At 39.0% G+C, this 20,605-nt stretch overlaps 1 pseudogene; it reads right to left on the bottom strand.

Moving 5' to 3' along the window:
- Positions 1-741: 741 nt before the first annotated feature.
- Positions 742-10,722, bottom strand: LOC101407342 (glutathione peroxidase 1 pseudogene; annotated as a pseudogene).
- Positions 10,723-20,605: the final 9,883 nt, after the last annotated feature.

Raw genomic sequence — 20,605 nt, 5'->3', positions numbered from 1 at the left:
AACCAAAAGGACTGCGTCTCGTCTCCGTACCTCAGTGATTGGTTGAGGGTGGACACGTGGCCCAAGCCAAACCAAACATAGTTAATCCCGGGACTATGGCTGGAATCTTTAGGAAATCGCAACTCTCTTTCTTCTACCGTTCCTAATCAGGCAGGATATAATCCTGAAACTTGTGGAGGCGACATTGCTTCCTCTTCGAGACAGCCTGCCGTAGAATGAGGCCAAGACAGGGAGAAGCAGAGGCTATAGTTGGAACAAATAATGTTCCTATGGACGTTATTTAATTACCTGGATTCAGCCTTGCTGGAACTTCTCAGTTATATAAACCAGAATATTCCGCTTTGGGCTTCAGGCAATTTATGATGAGTTTCTGTCCCACGTAACTCAAAGCAAGGCATTCACCTTCTACAGCTTCACTGGCGGGAGGTTATTAGCCCTCACTTGAATCATTCCAGACGGACAAATCTCCATTTTCTGCCAGGGCTCTGGATTTTGGGCTCGATTCTCAGTTCTTCCTTTTTTTTCTTTTTTTTTTTTTGTCTTCTCTGACCCTGGCACTTTATTAGTGAGAAGCCGTGGTCTGGGAGAGAGGAGGCTGGGAAAGACAGAACCAGCGCCCATCTCGCGCATTTTCCTGGACATCAGGCATTCCTCATGCAGGTTTAGAGGAAACACCATCATGGATGAAAACCCCAGAGGACAGCACTGTGACTGCCAAGCAGCAGGGACAGCGGGGGCGGCCTAGGCACAGCTGGGCTCCTGGGTCAACAGGGCTTCGATGTCGGGCTCGACGTCAATGGTCGGAAAGCGGCGGCTGTACTTGCGCACAGGCACGCCGCCCGGGCCCACCAGGAACTCCTCAAAGTTCCAGGCGACGTCGTTGCGGGACACTGGAGACCAGGAGATGAACTTGGGGCCGGTCGTGAGCGCAGTGGCATCGGCTCTAAGCGCAGGCAGAGCCTCCCGCAGGAAGGCGAAGAGCGAGCGCGCCTGCGCCGTTCACCTCGCACTTCTCAAGAGCTTGAAGTTGAGCTCGAACCGGTGTCCGGGTTGGAGGGATTTGAGTGAATTCAGGATGTCTTCGTTCTTGGCGTTCTCCTGGTGCCCGAACTGGTTGCACGGGAAGCCGAGCAGGCCCAGGCCGCGGGGCCCAAGGTGCCGCTGCAGCTCGTTCGTCCCCGACCCTTGTGCCCGAGAGCGGCGCCACAGTCTCAATGGGCAGCACCGGGCCCAGGCTCACGGGCGCGCAGAGAAGGCTACACCCAGCGCAGGGCCCCAGGCACGACACCACATGGGGTGGGTGTCGAAGAAACGAAGGGTGAGCTTCGGACTAGGAGAGCCTCAGTTCTTCCCTGTATTGAGCAAAATCTGCTATCTTTAACCTGATCCCACTTCTAATGTTTCCTGTATTTGTTCATTTAGTTCCTTGTTCAGTTAGGCAACAGCAAGTATCAGGCTCCTGCGGTGGGTTCACATTTTGTGTGTTGAAGGAACACCAAAACCTAATGTGTCCGGACCCTAGTGAGTGAGGGGCAGAGTGGTTCATATGCTGACAGTTGGGGCAAAGGTGGGAAAATTGGATTTCATTGTAAGAAGGATGCCAAGCCCGGGAGTGTTTTTAACACATGGAAATAATGTGATTTGAGTTACAATGTTTCAAGGATCCTAAATTCTATCCATGGAAGCGCTGGAGGAAGCCAAATCTTTATGCTGCCTGACAGTCCTGCAGAAAGTTGAAGTCACTGGTGTTCCCTCAAATTTTCCTATCTTCTAGCTCCTTCAACCATGTTTCGTGTGACAGGGTTCCTAAGCTCTGCAACAACATGGTATCTTCCTCTGGACTGGTGCTAGTTTATCAACGTGCCTTCTCAAACACGATTCTCAGACTGACCATAGAAACTCCAGATGTTGCCCAAGCAGTGAGTCATAGTATGAGACCATTATCTTCTCTATCCCACCCCTCTGCCCGTCTTGGTGAACTTTAAGCCCACGGTCCCGTTTTAGGATACCATGTCACCTTATTAACTCTTTTATTTATCTATTATTTTATTTATTTATATTGCCATATAATATTGTATTAAAGTGTATGACATAGTGATTTTATGTATGTATATATTGCAAAATGATTACCACAATGAGTTTAGTTAACATCCATCACCACAGTTATAATTTTTTTAGTGATGAGAACTTTTAAAATTTAATGTCTTAACTTTCAAATATACAATACAGTATTGTTAACTATAGTCACCATGCTGTACTTTACATCCCCAGAACTTATTTATCTTATAACTAGAAGTTTACACCTTTTGACCACCTTCACCAATTCCCCACCCCCACCCCACCCCTTGCCTCTGGTAACCACCATTTTGTTCTCTGTTTCTATGAGTTCAGTTTTTGGGGGGGTTTTTTGGTGAGGGAGATTGGCCCTGAGCTAACAACTGTGCCCATCTTCCTCTATTTTGTCTGTGGGATGCTGCCACAGCTTGGCTTGATGAGCGGTGTGCATGTCTGCGCCCGGGATCTGAACCGGTGAACCCCGGGCCGCCAAAGCAGAGCATGGAAACTTAACCACTATGCCACCGGGCTGGCCCTGAGTTCTGTTTTTTTAGATATAAGTGAGATCATACAGTAAAGGTGTACCTCAGGGATATTGCAGGTTCAGTTCCAGACCACCGCAATAAAGCAAATATCATAATAAAGTGAATATCGCAATAAAGCAAGTCATACACATTTTTTGGTTTTCCAATGCATATAAAAGTTATTTACACTATACTGTAGTCTATTAAGTATGCACTAGCATTGTGTCTAAAAACACAATGTAGGGCTGGCCCAGTGGCATAGTGGTTAAGTTTGAACCCTCCACTTCAGCGTCCCTGGGTTTGTGGGTTTGAATCCTGGGCTCAGACCTATGCACTGCTCATCCAGCCATGCTGCAGTGGCATCCCATATAAAAAGCAGAGGAAGATTGGCACAGATGTTAGCTCAGCGACAATATTCCTCAAGCAAAAAGAGAAGGATTGCCAACAGATGTTAGCTCATGGCCAATCTTCCCTCCCCATAAAAATAATAATAAAAAAAAAACAATGTACACACCTTAATTAAAAAATACTTTATTGCTAAAAAAATGCTAACTATCATCTGAGCCTTCAGCAAGTCACAATCTTTTTGCTGATGGGGGCGGTCTTGCCTTGATGTTGATGGCTGCTGACTGATCAGAGTGGTGGTTGCTGAATGTTGGGGTGGCTGTGGCAACTTCTTAAAATAAGATAACAATGAAGTTTTCTGCATCCATTGACTCTTCCTTTCGTGAATGATTTCTCTGTCACATGCAATGCTGTTTGATAGCATTTTACCCACAGTAGAACTTCTTTCAAAATGGAAGTCAATCCTCTCAAACCCTGCCACTGCTTTATCAACTAATTTTATGTAATATTATAAATCCTTTGTTGTTATTTCAACAATCTTCACAGCATCTTCACCGGGAGTAGACTCCATCTGAAGAATCCACTTTCTTTACTCATCCATAAAAAGCAACTCCTCATCCATTAAAGTTTTATCATGAGATTGCAGCAATTCAGTCATCTTCAGGCTCCACTTCTAATTCTAGTTCTCTTGCTATTTCTACCACATCTGCAGTTACTTCCTCACTGAAATCTTGAACTCCTCAAAGTTATCCTTGACGGTTATAATCAACTTCTTCCAAATTCCTGTTAATGTTGATATTTTGACCTCTTCCCATGAATCACAAATGTTCTTAATGGCATCTAGAATGGCAAATCTTTTCCAGAAGGTTTTCAATTGATTTTGCCCAGATCCATCAGAGGAATCACTATCTGTGGAAGCTATAGTCTTATGAAATGTATTTCTTAAATGATAAGACTTGAAAGTTGAAATTACTCCTTGATCCCTGGGCTGCAGAATGGATGTTGTGTTAGCAGGCATGAAAACAACATTAATCTTGTTGTACATCTCTATCAGAGCTCTGGGATGACCATGTGCATTGTCAATGAGCAGTAATATTTGAGAGGAATCTTTTTTTCTGAGCAGTATTTCTCAACAGTGGGCTTATGATATTTGGTAAACCATGTTGTAAACAGATGTGCTGTCATCCAGGCTTTGTTGTTCCATTTACAGAGCACAGGAAGAGTAGATTTAGCATGATTCCTAAGGGTCCTAGGATTTTCAGAATGGTAAATGAGCATTGGCTTCAACTTAACGTCACCACTTGCATTAGCACTTAATGAGAGAGTCAACCTGTCCTTTGAAGCTTTGAAGCCAGGTACTGACTTCTCCTCTCTACTATGAAAGTCCTAGATGACATCTTCTTCCAGTATAATGCTGTTTCATCTACGTTGGAAAATGTGTTGTTGACAATAGCCACCTTCATTAATTATCTTAGCTAGATAGTCTAGATAACTTACTGCACCTTCTACATCAGCATTTACTGCTTCACCTTGCACTTTTGTGCTATGAAGATGGTTTCTTTCCTTAAACTTCATGAACCAACCTCTGCTAGCTTCAAACTTTTCTTCTGCAGCTTCCTCATCTCTCTCAACCTTCATAGAACTGAAGAGAGTTAGGGCCTTGCTCTGGATTAGGCATTGGCTTAAGGGAATGTTGTGGCTGGTTGGTCTTCTATCCACTAAAACTTTCCCCATATCAGCAATAAGGTTGTTTCACTTTCTTATCATTCATGTGTTCACTGGAGTAGCATTTTTAATTACCTTCAAGAACTTTTCCTTTGCATTCACAACTTGGCTAACTGTTTGGCACAACCTAGCTTTTGGCCTATATCAGCTTTCCACATGCCTTCCTCTCTAATTCAATCATTTCTAGCTTTTGATTTAAAGTGAGAGACGTGTGACTCTTCCTTTCACTTGAACCCTTAGAGACCATTGTAGGGTTATTAATTGGCCTAATTTCAATATTGTTACGTCTCAGGGAATAGGGAGGCCTGAGGAGATGGAGAGAGACTAACAGCTGGTCAGTGGAGCAGTCAAAACATACACATTCATTCAATTCCCCATCTTATATGGGCATAGTTCATGGTGCCCCAAAACAATTACAATAGTAACATCAAAGATAACTGATCACAGATCACCATAACAAATTTAATAAATGAAAAAGTCTGAAATATTGTGAGAATTACCAAAATGTGACACGGAGACATGAAGTGAGTAAATGCTGTTGGAAAAATGGTGCCAATAGACTTGCTTGAGGCAGGGTTACAAACCTTCAATTTGTAAAAAACGCAATATCTGTGAAGTGCAGTTAAACAAGGTATGTCTGTATTGGCTATTGTAAGAAATGCTGCAATGAATATGGAGGTGCAGATGTCTTTTCAAGATAGTGATTCCTTTGGATATACACCCAGAAATGGAATTGCTGGATCATATGGTAGTTTTATTTTTAATTTTTTGAGGAAAGTCATACTGTTTTCCATAGTGGCCGCACTAATTTACATTTTTACCAGCAGTGCACAACGGTTCCCTTTTCTCTATATGCTTGCAAGCAGTTATTTCTTATCTTTTTGATCACAGCCATTCTAACTGGTGTGAAATGATATCCCATTGTAGTTTTGATTTGCATTTTCCTGATGATTAGTGATACTGAGCACATTTTCATGTACCTGTTGGCCATTTGTATGTCTTCTTTGGAAAAATGCCTATTCAATTCCTCTGCCCATTTTTTAATTGGATCACCCTATTAACTCAATTAATTAATTTAATTAATCAGTACTAGTTGAAGAAATATTTTTATTTTTTTAATTTTTAATTTTTAAATTATTTATTTATGGTGAGAAAGATTCACCCTGAGCTAACATCTGTTGCCAATTTTCCTCTTTTTGTATGTGAGCCACTCCACAGCATGGCCACTGGACAGACAAGTGGTGTAGGTCTGTGCCCGAAAACCAAACCCAGGTCTCCGAAGTGGAGCATGCTGAACTTAATCACTAGGCCACTGGGGCTACCCCAGGAAATATTATTTTTAATTAAGCCAATTTCTAGTTAAATGTTATTTTGTGAGAAAAATATACAGACACTTTTTTTCTGAGAGGATTAAAGACTCTCGGAAGGTTTTTACATGTTAGGCAAAGAGGTGCATAAAGATTGATCTCATCCAACTTTTGTATAAACAAAATGAGGTAAGAAAAACAAGTATTTAGCTTGAACAAATGACCAGATTTTATCTGGAATCATCAGTCCAGTAGGGGATTAGTCATTGTGTGGCCTCGATGGAGAGAAGCCTTTAAGCAATACATATTTAAAGCCACCTGCAACCACTTTTAACAAGATAAGACCCAGGAAATATTTGATTTTTTAAGTTCCTAATTTAAAAAAAATTCCTGATTTGAAAGAATCAGAATGAGGTTTAAATGGTATGTTACTCATAGTTGGACAGAACTATGGAAAAACCGTGGTCAATTTAAGCAGATCAATGGCAGTTAAAGATTTCATTGGAAAGTTACCAAATTGTCCCTGGATATTTGTTTCCAATAATAACGAGATCATTAAAACTATCTACTTCACTCTTGAGCATTTATGCTCAACTGTTTCTGTATAGAGAGTGTTAATATTTTTAGAATTATCAGTAAGTGGAAATGTATGCTGATGTCTCCTATGGAAGCCTAGCTGCTCCGTGGACCAAGGTATCACAGCCCACCTGGTGAAGGGTGCCCTGACTACAGACAGAGCTCCTAGCCAGAAGCTTTTGCATAATAGCCTTGCAAACTCTAGTTTCATGATGTAACACTAAATTCCACACCTGAAAGGATGTTTTTGTAAAAGCAGTAATTAGTTATTCCAAACAAATTTTCAGAGGTTTCACTTCAGGGGAAAGTGTCTTCCCTATTTCAGCAGCTACAGTCGGGGCTACTGCTAGCTCAAGTGCAAGTCAGATAAAGACAGACTTTCCTTTGAATAGACACAAGTCCACACTAGGCTTCCTGGCTTGACAAAAGCCCCCTTTTCACTCTTTATTAGTTATCCATTGCCAGAATAATATTGTGTAACAAACCACACTAAAACTTAGTAGCTTAAAATAATAGCTATTTATTATTTCTTATGAATCTATGAGTTCCCTGGACAGTTCTGCTGGTATGGGCCAGTCTTGCCTTATCTCAACTGGGCTTACCATTTATTTGTAGTTGGCACCAGATTGGCTAAGGGCTGGCTGGTCTAGAATAACCTTGACTGGATCAGCTTATGTCTGCTCCATATGGTCTTTCAACCTCCAGTAGACCAGCCTAGGCTTATTCTCTGCAGAGGCTGGTGTCTGATAGAGAAAACAGAAGCTGCAAGGCCTCTTGAGGTCTATGCTTGAAAAGGACATACCATCATTTCTGCCACATTCTATTCGCCAAAGCAAGTTACAAAGCCAGCCTAGACTCAAGGGGTAGGGAATAGACCCCAACTCTTGAAGGAAGAAGCTTCAAAGTCACATTGCAATGGACATGGATGTGAGGTGGAGAATTGGGGCCACTCTTGTAATCAGTCTACCACATACCCCTTCAGTGAGGCACCTGTACAACTGGCTATAGTCCACAAAACTTTACTTTGCTAGACAATTGGCTAGGTAAAATAATAACTGACAATTTTCTTGTTGTTTTAGCTGGATTGCTTTATTTTTTCCCCCCATTTTTATTGAGAAATAATTGTCATACATCACTATATAAGTTTAACATGTACAACATGATGGTTTGATTTACATATATTGTGAAATGATTACCACAATGACCGTCATCTCATACAGATACAATAAAAAAAAAAGGAAAAATAATTTTTCCTTGTGATGAGAACTCCTAGGATTTACTCTCTTAACTTTCCTATATATCATGTAGCAGTGTTAACTGTACATGTTGTACATCACATCCCTAGTACTTATTTATCTTATAACTGAAAGTTTTTACTTTTGACCCACCTTCCTCCAATTCCCCCTCCCCCTACCTCCTGCTTCTGGTAACCACAAATCTGATCTCTTTTTCTACGAGTTTTGTGTTTTTGTTTATTTGTTTGTTTTTTAGATTCTACATATAAGTGAAATCATGTAGTATTTGTCTTCTCTGTCTGACTTATTTCACTTAACATAATGCCTTTAAGGTCTATCCATGTTGTTGCAATTGGTAGGATTTCCTTGTTTTTTAATGGCTGAATAATATTCCATTGTGTTATATATATATGTATATATACATATATATATACACACACACACACATGAAATATATCACAATTTCTTTATCCATTCATCCATCAATGGACACTTAGGTTGTTTCATGTCTCGGCTATTGTAAATAATGCTGCTATGAACATGGGGATGTAGATAAGGCCGATGCTTTATTTTCCTTAACTGACTCAACAAATATTTTTGGAACAAATATAATATGCTCTGGGATTACCACGGTGAGCAAAAATAGACAGGATTCCAGTTTTCACAGAGCCTACATTCTAAGGCCTTTCTGTTCTCCCATTACCATTCTGGTAGTATACAAGCAAACATGGTATTTTCACTTCAAATTTCAAAAGGTCGTATATAAAATCCGTTTACCTCTTTCAAAACTATGAGTATAAGAATTGCCAGAAGTTTCATGACTAGAAAAGATCACTTATCAGTTCGAGGCTATTCAAATTTGAAATAAGGATGAGTCATGTTAAAGTCAATATTTGGTACATGGTCAATTTCTTTCCCAGCATCAGCAATTGTGTCAATATGAGTCCTTAATCCTTTTTAATTTGGTCATTGCTTCAAGTCTGCAGATTTCAAAAATCATGATATCTGACACAACTCTATTATTAAAATCAATTTTAAAGCATCACAAAAGGCATTTGCTCTAGAATTAGAAACATCTTTAACAACATCCTTAAATTTTAAAATTTGAAGTATCCGTAGAAATCATCTGAACCAAGGTCTTTATTTTACAGATGAAGAAGCCAGTATCCGGAGAGAGGCAGAGACATGCCTAAATTCACTTATCCAGGCAGTAATAGAGCCAGAAGCAGAACTTAGACCTCCTCTGTTCCATCTCAGCACTCTGCCCGTCGTAACACGTGCCTCCTTTCTTCAGCCTTGACAGTGTGCTGGAATGTTTTTATTTCCCAGTGGTCTGTTATTCATAATAAATGAATTGAAGGAGAACAGGAGTGAATGTGGAGAAAGCAATCTTAAAGGTTGTTGCAGTGATTCAGGCAAGTCCAGTGTTCTGAAACAGAGGTGTGGTAGAGGAGGCAGACAAAGCTGCAAGTATTCCAAATACACTTAGGAGTTAGAAAGGACAGAATTCCTAGAGTGAGTAAAAGAGAAAAAACAAGGATGAAAATGGGATCCTGACGTGAACAATGATGTGGTTAGTAGCACCATTCGTGAAACTAGGCTATAAGGGTGGAAATGAGAGATTGTTTTTCCCCATCACTTTTGTGCAGCCTTCCACATGTCCAATTGGGCCTCTCCTTGAGGCAGTTATAGACACAGGTCTAGGTTTCAGGATGGATAACTGCAATGAGTGCATTTGCTCACTCTTTCAGCAAATAAGATGTGAACACCTACAGCGTGTTGAGCATTTTGCTATGCCCAGAGAAGGCAGTGAGAGGCAAGATAGGTGGGTACCTGCTGTCACGAAGATTCCACAGTCGCAGGACAGTGTGATCTTCTGAGCATTCCTGGTTGCGTTATTCCTTGTAGATGTCAAAGGTACAGCCACAGTGCACTGCGATTTGCTTCCAAATGCCACATTATTCCCTGTAGATGTCAAAAGAACAGACTCCACAGTGCTCAATGATTTGCCTCAAATTAATCTAGCTGGGAAATTGTAGAACACAAGGTCTAATCTGCCTTTCAGTGGCTCATTTGGTCTCAAACTGCTCCCCACTTCTCATCTCCAACACAGTCTGGAGAGGAGCTTTTTGATTATTATAAACGAGGTGGCCCTTATTCCTTATTTGAGTCCCTGTTCCAGCTCAAAGTTTCACAAGTACGGAAAACACATTTCCAGGATCTAAACATGGGTTTCCTCCTTCCTCAGGCACTATGCTGGCCTTGGAGCGGTCCCCTTGGCACAGCCAGGCCTCTAGTACTGGAGTGAATGAGACCCGTGACTTTGACTCTTCTTTTTGACACTCTTTCCTCTCTTGTTTAAAGTAAAATATCTTCGACCATCATATGCAAATCATTCCTTAGGCGTCAGTGCTTATAGTGGAGGCTGCCCCGAAGAGGATCTCAGTTACAGGATAAGCCAAGAATTTACACTATAAAATGTTATTTCGGCAGAATTAGAAATTTATGACAAAACGTTGTCTGCCAGTCACTATCAGCTTTATCATCACAACTATTATTTATTGAATGCTTACTGTGTGCCAGACACTTTGCTAAGACTAAGCTATATGTAAAATATTTTATTTAATCTTTACAATTTCCTTATTTGATAGATAAAGGAACTGAAGCTTAAAGAGGTTGAACAACTCAAACAAGGCACCATGGCTAGTAAGTATCCGAACTGGAAATGCGAGTCTGTCAATTCCCTCCAAAGCAGGCTCTTAGCCACTAAACTAAACTAAATTCCTGTGCACTCACCATTTTATCCAAATGTGGTTTTGAAGTATGCTGTGCTCTTCTCAGACCCTCACAGAAACGGTTCATCACAAGGGCTTCCTCGTTCCTGTGTTTGACCTTTGGCGTATGCTGAATGTTGAATGTGGAGTGTTGGTCACATGTTCCCTGCAGTACCAACATTACGTTAAGCAGTCCTAAAGGGACTTGATGCTGGATAGAACAAAGAATTCAAGTTTCCAGAATGTTTTATTTAAATTATAAGCTAATTTGATAATAATCAGTGTCATGTCTTGCCTGAGGCAACAAGAAGTTGAACCATAGATTGTTTTTAATAATGCAAAGATGTCAAGTGATATCTCTTTCACAAACAAGGGACACAAAGGGAAACAAAAGCTGGACAAAGGATGGGGAAAATGATCTACACAATTTGATGTAATTAAATCAGAGTTAGATTGGTTTTAGCATACAATAATAAAATGAACCAACCAGAATGACTCGATTGGAGAAACTTATTGGATTTCAGTTTATATAAACTTTGAGTGGAAGAGAAATACCAAGAAAAGTGATTTTTTTTAATGGTAAGAAAAATAGTGAGTGAAAATTTATTTATAATTTTGTTTGATTTTATGTTCTCAAACTTGCTCAGCCCTTTCATGACCTGAAATTTCAACCCCAAAGCATACCCGCTATGTATTCTATTTGGAACAAGACAGCATGTAAAGAAAACAAATAGAATCTCCAACGTTTTGCAAAGTTGAATGCTTCAGGTTTTCAACAAAACATCCGGAAAGTTTGGGTTTGAGTAGGTTTTGCCTTATACCATAAATCAGCCACTAGATGGCGAAATATGACATGATATGGAGGCTGCAGACAAGTTTCAAGTCTGACTTGGAGTGAACGAAGAGAATTTTGAGTTAGTGAAAACCTATAATTGTATTTTATTTGTAAAAAGATATAATTTAGTCATTCTTAAGGTGCGCATATTACTTCTAATTAAAAACGTTTACTGATTCATTCAAATTCTTGCTAGAAGTCCTAAGGCCAAAACCCAGTTGGCTGCAAGTCTTGTTCCTGAGCCCCACTTCCTATCTCTGCCAGTCTCTCTCCCAGGGACTCACTGTTTAACAGTATTTCTCCGTGCCAACCTCCAGTTTGCTTGGGTCCTCATTATAATTATCTTCTGTCATGTTCTCCATCATTCTTCTTGGCCTCCCATCAGCATCCTTCACTACTTCATCCTTGCATATTTGCTTGGACTGAGCCAGCTGTGGTCACTCTTTTTGACCTTTGTGACTCTTTTGGGGCCTAATGAACCCATTTCTCAGCAGCGCACCTAGTAGATGCTCCTTTTCCAGGTCCTAGACTGAACCAAAATGAGCCTCAAGATGTGAGAGGAATGTTTCTTAAAAAACAGGTCACATAAATGTTACAGGAAGGCTGATGGAGAGGAATAGATGAAACTCAAATGGGTAAGCAGCTTATTCAAAGTTTATTATCAATAATTGCTAAAATAGAACCAAATACTCTGACACCTGATTTGGCCCTCCATTTGGTCAATAGTCTCTTTCTTTGATCATTAAATAAAAGAACAGAGTAGCAATTTGAGGAAAAGCCTGCCAAGTAGACTTAATGATCATTTCCACTATCAGTGAAACCAGTAATAGAAAAAGTTTTCTGCTAGCCTCTCAACTGTTCTGGACTTAATAATTTCTATAATACTCTACACTCTGAAATTGAATCATGTTACTAGAATCTCTTGTTGAAGATCGACAAAGTGAAAGTTAGACTGAAATTTCCTGAAGCAAGTGGTCTTTGTGAGAAACCTCCTGTGCAATCCATACCATATGTTATTTTATACATAGACATTTCATAAAATGTTGAAATAGCCAAGTAACCTTCTCCATGAAATGTTCTGTGACCAAATGTACCTAACTTAAACCAACCTCATTTCCTTTGTGCCCAGCATATAACAGATGCTCCGTTTTCATAAGGAAGGAAGGGAGAGAGGAAGTATGAAATGGAGAGGAAGAAGGGAGATGAGAGAAAAGATCTATCTATTGAAAAGATGTAAACAAATGCTTGTAAAATCACCAAGAAGCATACTTTCTTTGTCCAATTGAGAGGAAGAAATGTCAGCTCTCTTCTTAGTATAAGCTAATGTTTTAGGCTTGGCCATTATAAAAAATATTCCCTAATCACCTCTTTTATAGACTAAACAATCCCAGCTCCTAAAACTTTCCCTCAGGACTTTAATTAATTGTTTTTATGCTTATCTATACCAATTTTGATTTCTCTCTTAAAAGTCAAAGTTATTTGAGATTATATTCCATTGCTTTTCATTATCCTTTCACATGTTACCTTCTTTTGAGGAGATATTTATAGTTAAAAGAGAAACCACATGAAAATTCTAAGTATTTAGGGGTAAAAATATTTTGAAGCCCATGGAAAAGTAGTTTATCTAAACAACTACTTTTTTACATACAAACCAATTTTATTAGAAATTTGCTTTTTTTTTTTTTTTTGGTGAGGATGATGGGCCCTGAGCTAATATCTGTTGTCAATCTTCCTCTTTTTGCTTGAGGAAGACTGTCCCTGAGCTAACATCTGTGCCATCTTCCTCCATGCTGTGGGATGCCACCACAGCATGGCTTGATGAGTGGTGTGTAGGTCAGCGCCCAGGATACAAACCTGCGAACCCCAGGCCGCTGAAACGGAGCTCGTGAATTGTGAATTTAACCACTATGCCACTGGACTGGCCTTGGAAATTTGCTTTTTTTAAGGATAAAACAAATTAATTATTTCATCTAGATTTCTCAAGCCCCCAACACAACACACACACACACACACATGCTTCCTATGCTATGAAAAAATAGACAAGGGGGCTAGAGTACTTTAGCAGGACTTCTCAAAGATACTGATTCCTGGTCTCCATTCCAGCCATACAGAATTAGAATCTCTAGAGGCAGGGTCCGGAAAATGGCACACTCCCCAGATAATTCTTATGAATATTTCAGTTTCAAGAGGTACTTATATCAAGCTTCGGTCTTTTCACTTGGTGGAGCAGTCCTCTTTTTTTTTATTTCCCTAGAAGTACAGAGATTTTTTTTTCTTAAGTTAGTATTTAAACAGTGATGGTAAAAATGTGAGAGGTATGCTTCCTATCCAGCAAACACCCTGGATCTGGTTAGCAACCTGATTATTGTGGAGAGAGAATTTAATTGTGTTGCTAGGGATCTATAAGATGCTTTGATCTCTCAGAGACTAGCTTTATTTTTGGATGTTGATGTAAGACAAATCCCACAGTCTCTTTTATAATTCACTTACTTGGCCAAGTTTGCACCTTGCATTGCAGTGAGTTTGATTTCTTCCTTGTAGTGAGCTCTAACGTAAGACGTTGTCTTTTTAATAAAGAAATGGAAATTATTTTTGGTTAGCCACCGTCTTCCAGGTAGTTGAAAAGAAGGGAAAATAATGCTGAGCTGTAATGGCTAAGAGTCAGTGGTTGGAGTCTAAGAAATGGGATTCCAAGAAGTGGGACTATGATCCTGGTATTCTTAATCTTCCAGTTTCTACCACTTGGGTCACCTCGAGTTTATTTGCTTTAAAGTTGACCTACTGCAAGTATGTGATAGCTTAGAATTTACAAGACGGCCATCATTTGATAGTTTAGAATGTTGCCCATGTTTCTGCTATCATCTATGAATAAAGTTATTCTCTAAAATAAAATTTGCTTCACCACTTTTTAATATATTTTCTCATAAAGTGATATATTTTGAAAGCTCTATGGCTATGACTTACTACATATTTCTCTATGATAGTTTTCCTTTGATTTTACTGACTTTCATTTTACATTCTCTAAAAGGTTATTGATATTCAGTTTTGTATGGTTATACACTTTATCAAAAACTTTCAGATCCAACTGATTCTCACAGCCACTCAAAATATGGCAGGGAATGTATTGTCTATATGTTAATGTAAATAAAATTTAATAAATGTTATCAACATGAATTTTATCACTAGTAAAGTATTAATATGTTTTATAAAACATGTTATATACATATAACATTAAAACCTGTTAAAACATGTTTTGGTATAAAGTTAAATTAACATGGAAAATATATTTTATCTTATGTTAGTGCAGGATGAGAGAAACCTATGATGATAAACTTCTCCAAATTGCATGAATCAAATTTCTTTTCATTCAGTGTGATATAAGGACAAAGCTTCAGGCTTCCCAGGCTTATGATATTATCTCTGTCATTAACACAGCATGTTGGGCAAGTTTGATTATGAGTAGAATATGTGTCTCAGTGTGCCCCACATTGCCCCATTTTACACCTGTAGCTCCAGCATTCTAAGAGTATTCATACCGACGAATAAAGTAGATGACCACTCCAATTATGAGTCCCTGGGCCACAATTTGATCAAATAAATTATGAGGGAATTTGACTACATGACTTAATGATAACTTCCAATCCTAAGACTCAATGGAAGAAATCCTTGTGTTGACTCATTTCATCTTCTTTAATATCTACATTACTTGTCTCTTAAGAGTATTATACTGTTGATGAGGAAGACACAGGAAGTTAGGCTAAATAGGTACAAGGGTCGCAAAATCACAAATAGGTTGGGTGGTAGCAATACCATTTCAAGTTGATCGCTTTGAAACTGGAATGTATTTTCCCCTATAAACAATGTTATATATTGATATTAAATTCCAAAGTTGATTTAAAATGTATGTAAAGGCGATACCCCAATAAAAATGAGAAGTGAATATAGTAAGCCAGCCCCCAGAGAAGGGCTGTGTATTGATAACTGTACATTTAGGCAACTGCAAGCCAATCGCAGATGAGGGTCACAAAAAATGGAGAAAAAAAGGCAAACCAGAGTCTCTGATGCAGGAAGAGGCCTTTGATTTCTTGACAGCATAATGATGCAGCATGAGCCAACTTCCCTTGGGAATGATAACCAGATGCGTTTCAGAGTGTTGGACCTAAACCCCTTGTGAGATATGATTGATCAGTTTATTCTAAACGCCAAAGAAGATAATGAAGTGGGGTAACTTCTAGCCCTCCCCCACCCCCTACCCACTTCCTCCTGAGTTTGCCCAATCACAGTTCTACTCATTTTGGACATCTGTATCTCTCCACCAAGAAATGTCAAAAAAACATAAGATAAAGAAGCATCTTCAAAAGTAGTCCCTTCTATCCATGCTCTACAATGGGGAAGAAACTTGATTTTGGTCTGAATCTCTTCATTTGGCCAAAAGGACCCTAAGGGCCAAAAGGACCTTAGTGTATGGTCCCTGTGGCTTCATCTAGTAAGTAGAGCTCCTCCTCTCTCCTCCCCTCGAGGGTTTCCTCCAATCAGAATAAAGCACAATGACCCAGCAAAAGTTCCACCCTCTGCAAGGAACCACTCCCCCTTGTTTGTAGATGAGGAATATTTATAAACCTGATGTTTTAAATCAAGGGATACTGCAACTATGCTAATTTCAAAACATAGCAAGAAGATTATTCTCATGAGGTGGTGGCTGTTTGTGTTTTGTGTGTGTGTTCACTTGATAAATCTCTGCTGTGAATTTTTCTTGTGATTTGCCTCACTTCTAGGAAAATTAAAATTTGAATGCAGAATTCTGGTTGTGTGTTTCAGATGCCTAGATTGTTTTACATAACCAAACTTATACCATACCAATTAATCAAAGTTATAAATTGAGAGATGACATTCCTGAGACGTGATTTATCTTGCTGTGGACTGATGTCACTGTTTTCTCTACCGTCACTAGCACCATCCTCGTCCAGGAACACATTCCAGGAATGTTAAATGAACTGACCTGAGGGGAGCATTGAGCAGATTTAAAGTGTGTCTTTTAAACAATCCAGTACCTAGAACAATCCTGGGAGAAGGAATAATTAATGATTTTTTTCTTACGGAATTCTACTATGCATGTTTCTCCATAACAACTAAAGCAATGTACGGTGTCTGCTGCTCAGACCTGTAAGATGAATTTAATTAAAGCAAGAAAACGAACAAAAAATAAAATTCTCTTTAAGCTCCCAGGAGATAGAAAACCATGCCAGTTTGATTTGGGAGTATTTAGCACATTTGAGAATATAAACACATCTTTCTGTTATGATACCCCTATTTAAAATAAATATTTTATCTGGAAACAAATTGTGTCTGGCTCTAATTTGAATCAGGAATTAAAGCGAGATGATGTCACTAAACTATATTTATTAAGTAGGATACTGGCCTTTTATTAAAATGGTGGTTGTTGCTAATATTTTTGTTTGAACATCTCACAAGCACCTCCAAATCGAATCCATTCCATTTTTCCTGTGTGCTCCTGACACCTCAAAAACTCCCTCCCAATGTTCCTTTTTTCAGTCAATGACACTGCCAGCTACCCAGCTGCTCAGCAAGAAACTTTGTAGTCATCTTCAACCTTTCTATCTTAATTAGGAGAGCTTGGTGAGAAGAGCCATGTTTCTTATTTACCATCATGAACAAGTCATTGTTGATAAATGTTTAAGGGATTTTGTGATTATTCATCTGTATATCCTTAGCCAAGACATTTAACCTTTCTAAACTCCAGTTTCTTCATCAATAAATTCATAGATAGGGACATTTTAGAAATAACTCTGAGGTTCTCTAATACAATGTTGCAACTGCATTCATACAAAGCTTTCTCAACAAAAAGTTGATAATCAATTAGTTGCCAACGCTTTTTACATGGATTTTCCTATGGATTGGTTTCCTATTCCATATGCTTTCCAAAGTATCCTGTGTTTGATTATATCATAGCATTTATCATTCTCAAGTATAACTTTCTGTTTATTATCTATCCTTTGTAGACATGGAGATTCCTGAAAATTAAAATTCACACATACAGACTATGGTCTTTATCACTTTGTCTCCCCTTCCTAGCATAGCACTTATCATATAGAATGCCCAACAAAGATTTGAAAGCATTTGAATCTCTCCATTCACGCTGGCCACTCTAGCCTAAGCTGCCCTCATTCCTCCCTTGGCTGACTGAAAAAGCCTCTTTAGCTGTCTGCCCTCAACCTCCTTGCCTCCTTCTATCCCCCAGAGCAGTCAGAGTGGCCTGCCTAAAACCCTTCCTTAGTTTCTTATTGCTTTTTTTTTTTTTTTTTTTTTTTTGCTGAGGAAGACTTGCCCTGAGCTAACGTCTGTGCCAGTCTTCCTCTATTTTGTACGTGGGTCCCCACCACAGCATGGCTGCTGATGAGTGGTGTAGGTCCTGGGAACTGAACCTAGGTTGCCAAAGCAGAGTGCACCAAACTTAACCACTAGGCCATGAGGCCAGCCCCCCACCCCCATTGCATTTTTAAAAGGCTCTGAAGGCCTTCTCATGGCGTTACACTGCTGCCTTTACAATCAGAGCTCTGCCTCTCTTGCTTTCTCTCATCTACTGCAGACACCCTAGGCTCTTTTCAGTTCCTCCTCCCTGTCTCAGAACCTTTGATTGTGTTGTCCTATCTGCCTAGAATCCATGGGAATTAGCTCCCAGAAAAATATATATGATATACCTTGAGTATTATTGCATGAAATTGTCTTCAGAAGTAGCACATTAACCCTTTCTTAAGCTAATCTACCCAGAGTTGCTTTTCTAACAAGGATGAGAACTTAATAATATTTTGCACTTCAGGAGTATATTTGTCTGTAGTTAGCTAAGTGGAATATCAAAAATCTTTCAAGTCTAAAGCAAAATTATCATCCTCTTCTGAAATGCAACCACTTGTGGTCATCATAGTGCTTAAACATTTTATTACCCTATGCACTAGGATTACCCATGAAGACCATCATCACTTAAGTTAGCACTATTCTTTGTAGAAATCATAGAATATCTTTCTTGCCCTTTATTAAGCTCACTAGATCGTATTATACTCCTAATATCAGACTATATAGCAACATACTGCCTCGTTACTAGAAGGTAGAGTGCTCACACCCTGTAAAGCAGCATGACATTTATGAGGAAACTTCTCAGTGATTATTTCAAATATTTCCAAGAAGATAATGTCTCAAGGAAAAGAAATAGTCACTGATGTTTTTAGATTTGAAGATTTCAAGAACATATAATAAGTCATATAGCTTTAATAAGTGCCATTCCACTGCCAGTAAAATCAGATTTTGGTTTTTTTCACTTGCTTAGAAAACCTAGTAATAACACAGGCCATACTGTCAGTTTATTTATACTTAAAATCAAGTCTCCTTTCATAAGACTTAATGCTATCTTTCACCAAACCATTCTTGAATTTGAGGGAAGTTATATAAGTTAAAGGCTATGAGAAGCTTTTTTTCAGGTATTTGTCCCCCATGTTTTGTAAGTACTGATGCCAGAGGGATGCTTTTGCGATCACTAAATAATGGCGACTCTCGTGTACATAAACAAAGGCCACCACCACCAATCATCAGAAGCTTCTGAACCTGATGTGAATTGTTCTAAACTCATTATTTAGAAACTGAAATAACAAAGACATCCACCCTTGAAGTACCTGGGGAAGTGGCATACTTCCTACTTGTCACTTGGAGCCTCCTGCGCTCTGCCCTACGAATGCATTCGTGTTTACATAAGGATTAGTTCTCCTGACAGCTATCTGGGTTTTGATTTAGGAACCGAATAGGACTCCACCACAAGAGCCACTGGATCACAGACAGTGTGTTCTTTTAATTTACTTCCATAAACAGGCAAAAATTGAAGTCAGCTGTCAGCAAAGACCAAATTAAAGAGCTGAGTGTCAGAGCCACAGTTGAATCAAGAACAGTTTTTGAGATGGGGGTGGTGGGAGCTTGGATTTTTAAGCTTCCAAAGAAGATGTATTGTTAGGTACAAAGCTAAGACTTTCACTTTAACTGTGGTTTAGATGTACAGTTTTGTTTACTTTTCAAAAATCAAATTTAAACTGAAACTAGTATCATTCCTAAAAAACTTCCCTTACTTAAATGATGTACATGATCTCAAAGTATAATACAGTAAGTGTGCAAACCATAACCATCTCTAATATAATTATAGCAAATATAGCTCAGTCTGCTAGGCTTGTGGGCTGTGAATCTCCTTGATATGGCTCATCACAAACTCCTAATGCTTCTTTTAGTGATTTTAATGATTGCTCTAATTCTGTCCTGGTATTTTTTGCTTCTCTTATTATCTCACAGTGACCTTGCTTTTATGCCAGATTGCTATGACGGAACACTGCAATTGTGGTCGGGGAAGGAAAGTAAGCAAAATGTCAAGCCTGAAACTTTTGATAATTCAATAAATAGTACATACATTTATCATGTCTGTTAAGTAAGTGCAGACATCTGTGGCTATGTGCAATGCCTTAAAATTTAGTTAACATAGCTATAAATGTGGGGGGCAATATGGCTGAGTGGTTAAAGTACACTGGCTGTGGAATGAGATTTGGGTCTGATTTGCAACTCGGCCATTTAATAGAAAATTAGTTCATTTCTTTGCATTTTAATTTTCTCATTTGTAAAATAAGGAAAACAATATTTCGTAAGGTTGTTTTGAAAATGAAATATGATAACATAGATAATGTGCTTATATAAAGCCAGACATATAGAAAGTGCTCAATAAAATAGTTATTCTCATTATTTTATTATCAGCTCAATTCAGTAAATAGATTTTTAGGGCTTGCTATCTGTCCAGCACTGTGGGATACACAAAAGAAGTATGAAATAGTTTTCCTGTTCTGAAATAGCTTATAATCTAGTTGTTAGTTTTAATTATGGAAATAAGCTACAGTGCCTAGAAAAAAAAGTAATGTGTTACCTTATGGGGAAGTGTCTAAATGAGTAGGGTGGGGGAAAACAAGAGCTGCACGGGATCCGAGAAAAAAGAGGCCAGTATGAGTTGAAAGGGTGGAGAAACACTGCATGGAAGACGTCGGAATTATGATGAATCTTGAAGAGTGGGCCTTCCACACATCGAAAGGTGATAGAAATGAACATGGCCTATTTGAGGAATAAGCTTCACCAAACCAGTGACTGTGCTGGGAATAAGGGAGGATCAGCTTGCAAAAGGGTAGCATTTTCC

The sequence above is a fragment of the Ceratotherium simum genome, chromosome 23 (assembly GCF_057802395.1).
Source record: "Ceratotherium simum simum isolate JZ-2026a chromosome 23, ASM5780239v1, whole genome shotgun sequence".
NCBI classification, from domain to species: Eukaryota; Metazoa; Chordata; class Mammalia; order Perissodactyla; family Rhinocerotidae; genus Ceratotherium; species Ceratotherium simum.
Note: the sequence above shows the minus strand (reverse complement) of the source record. Positions and strands in the feature narration are given on the sequence as shown.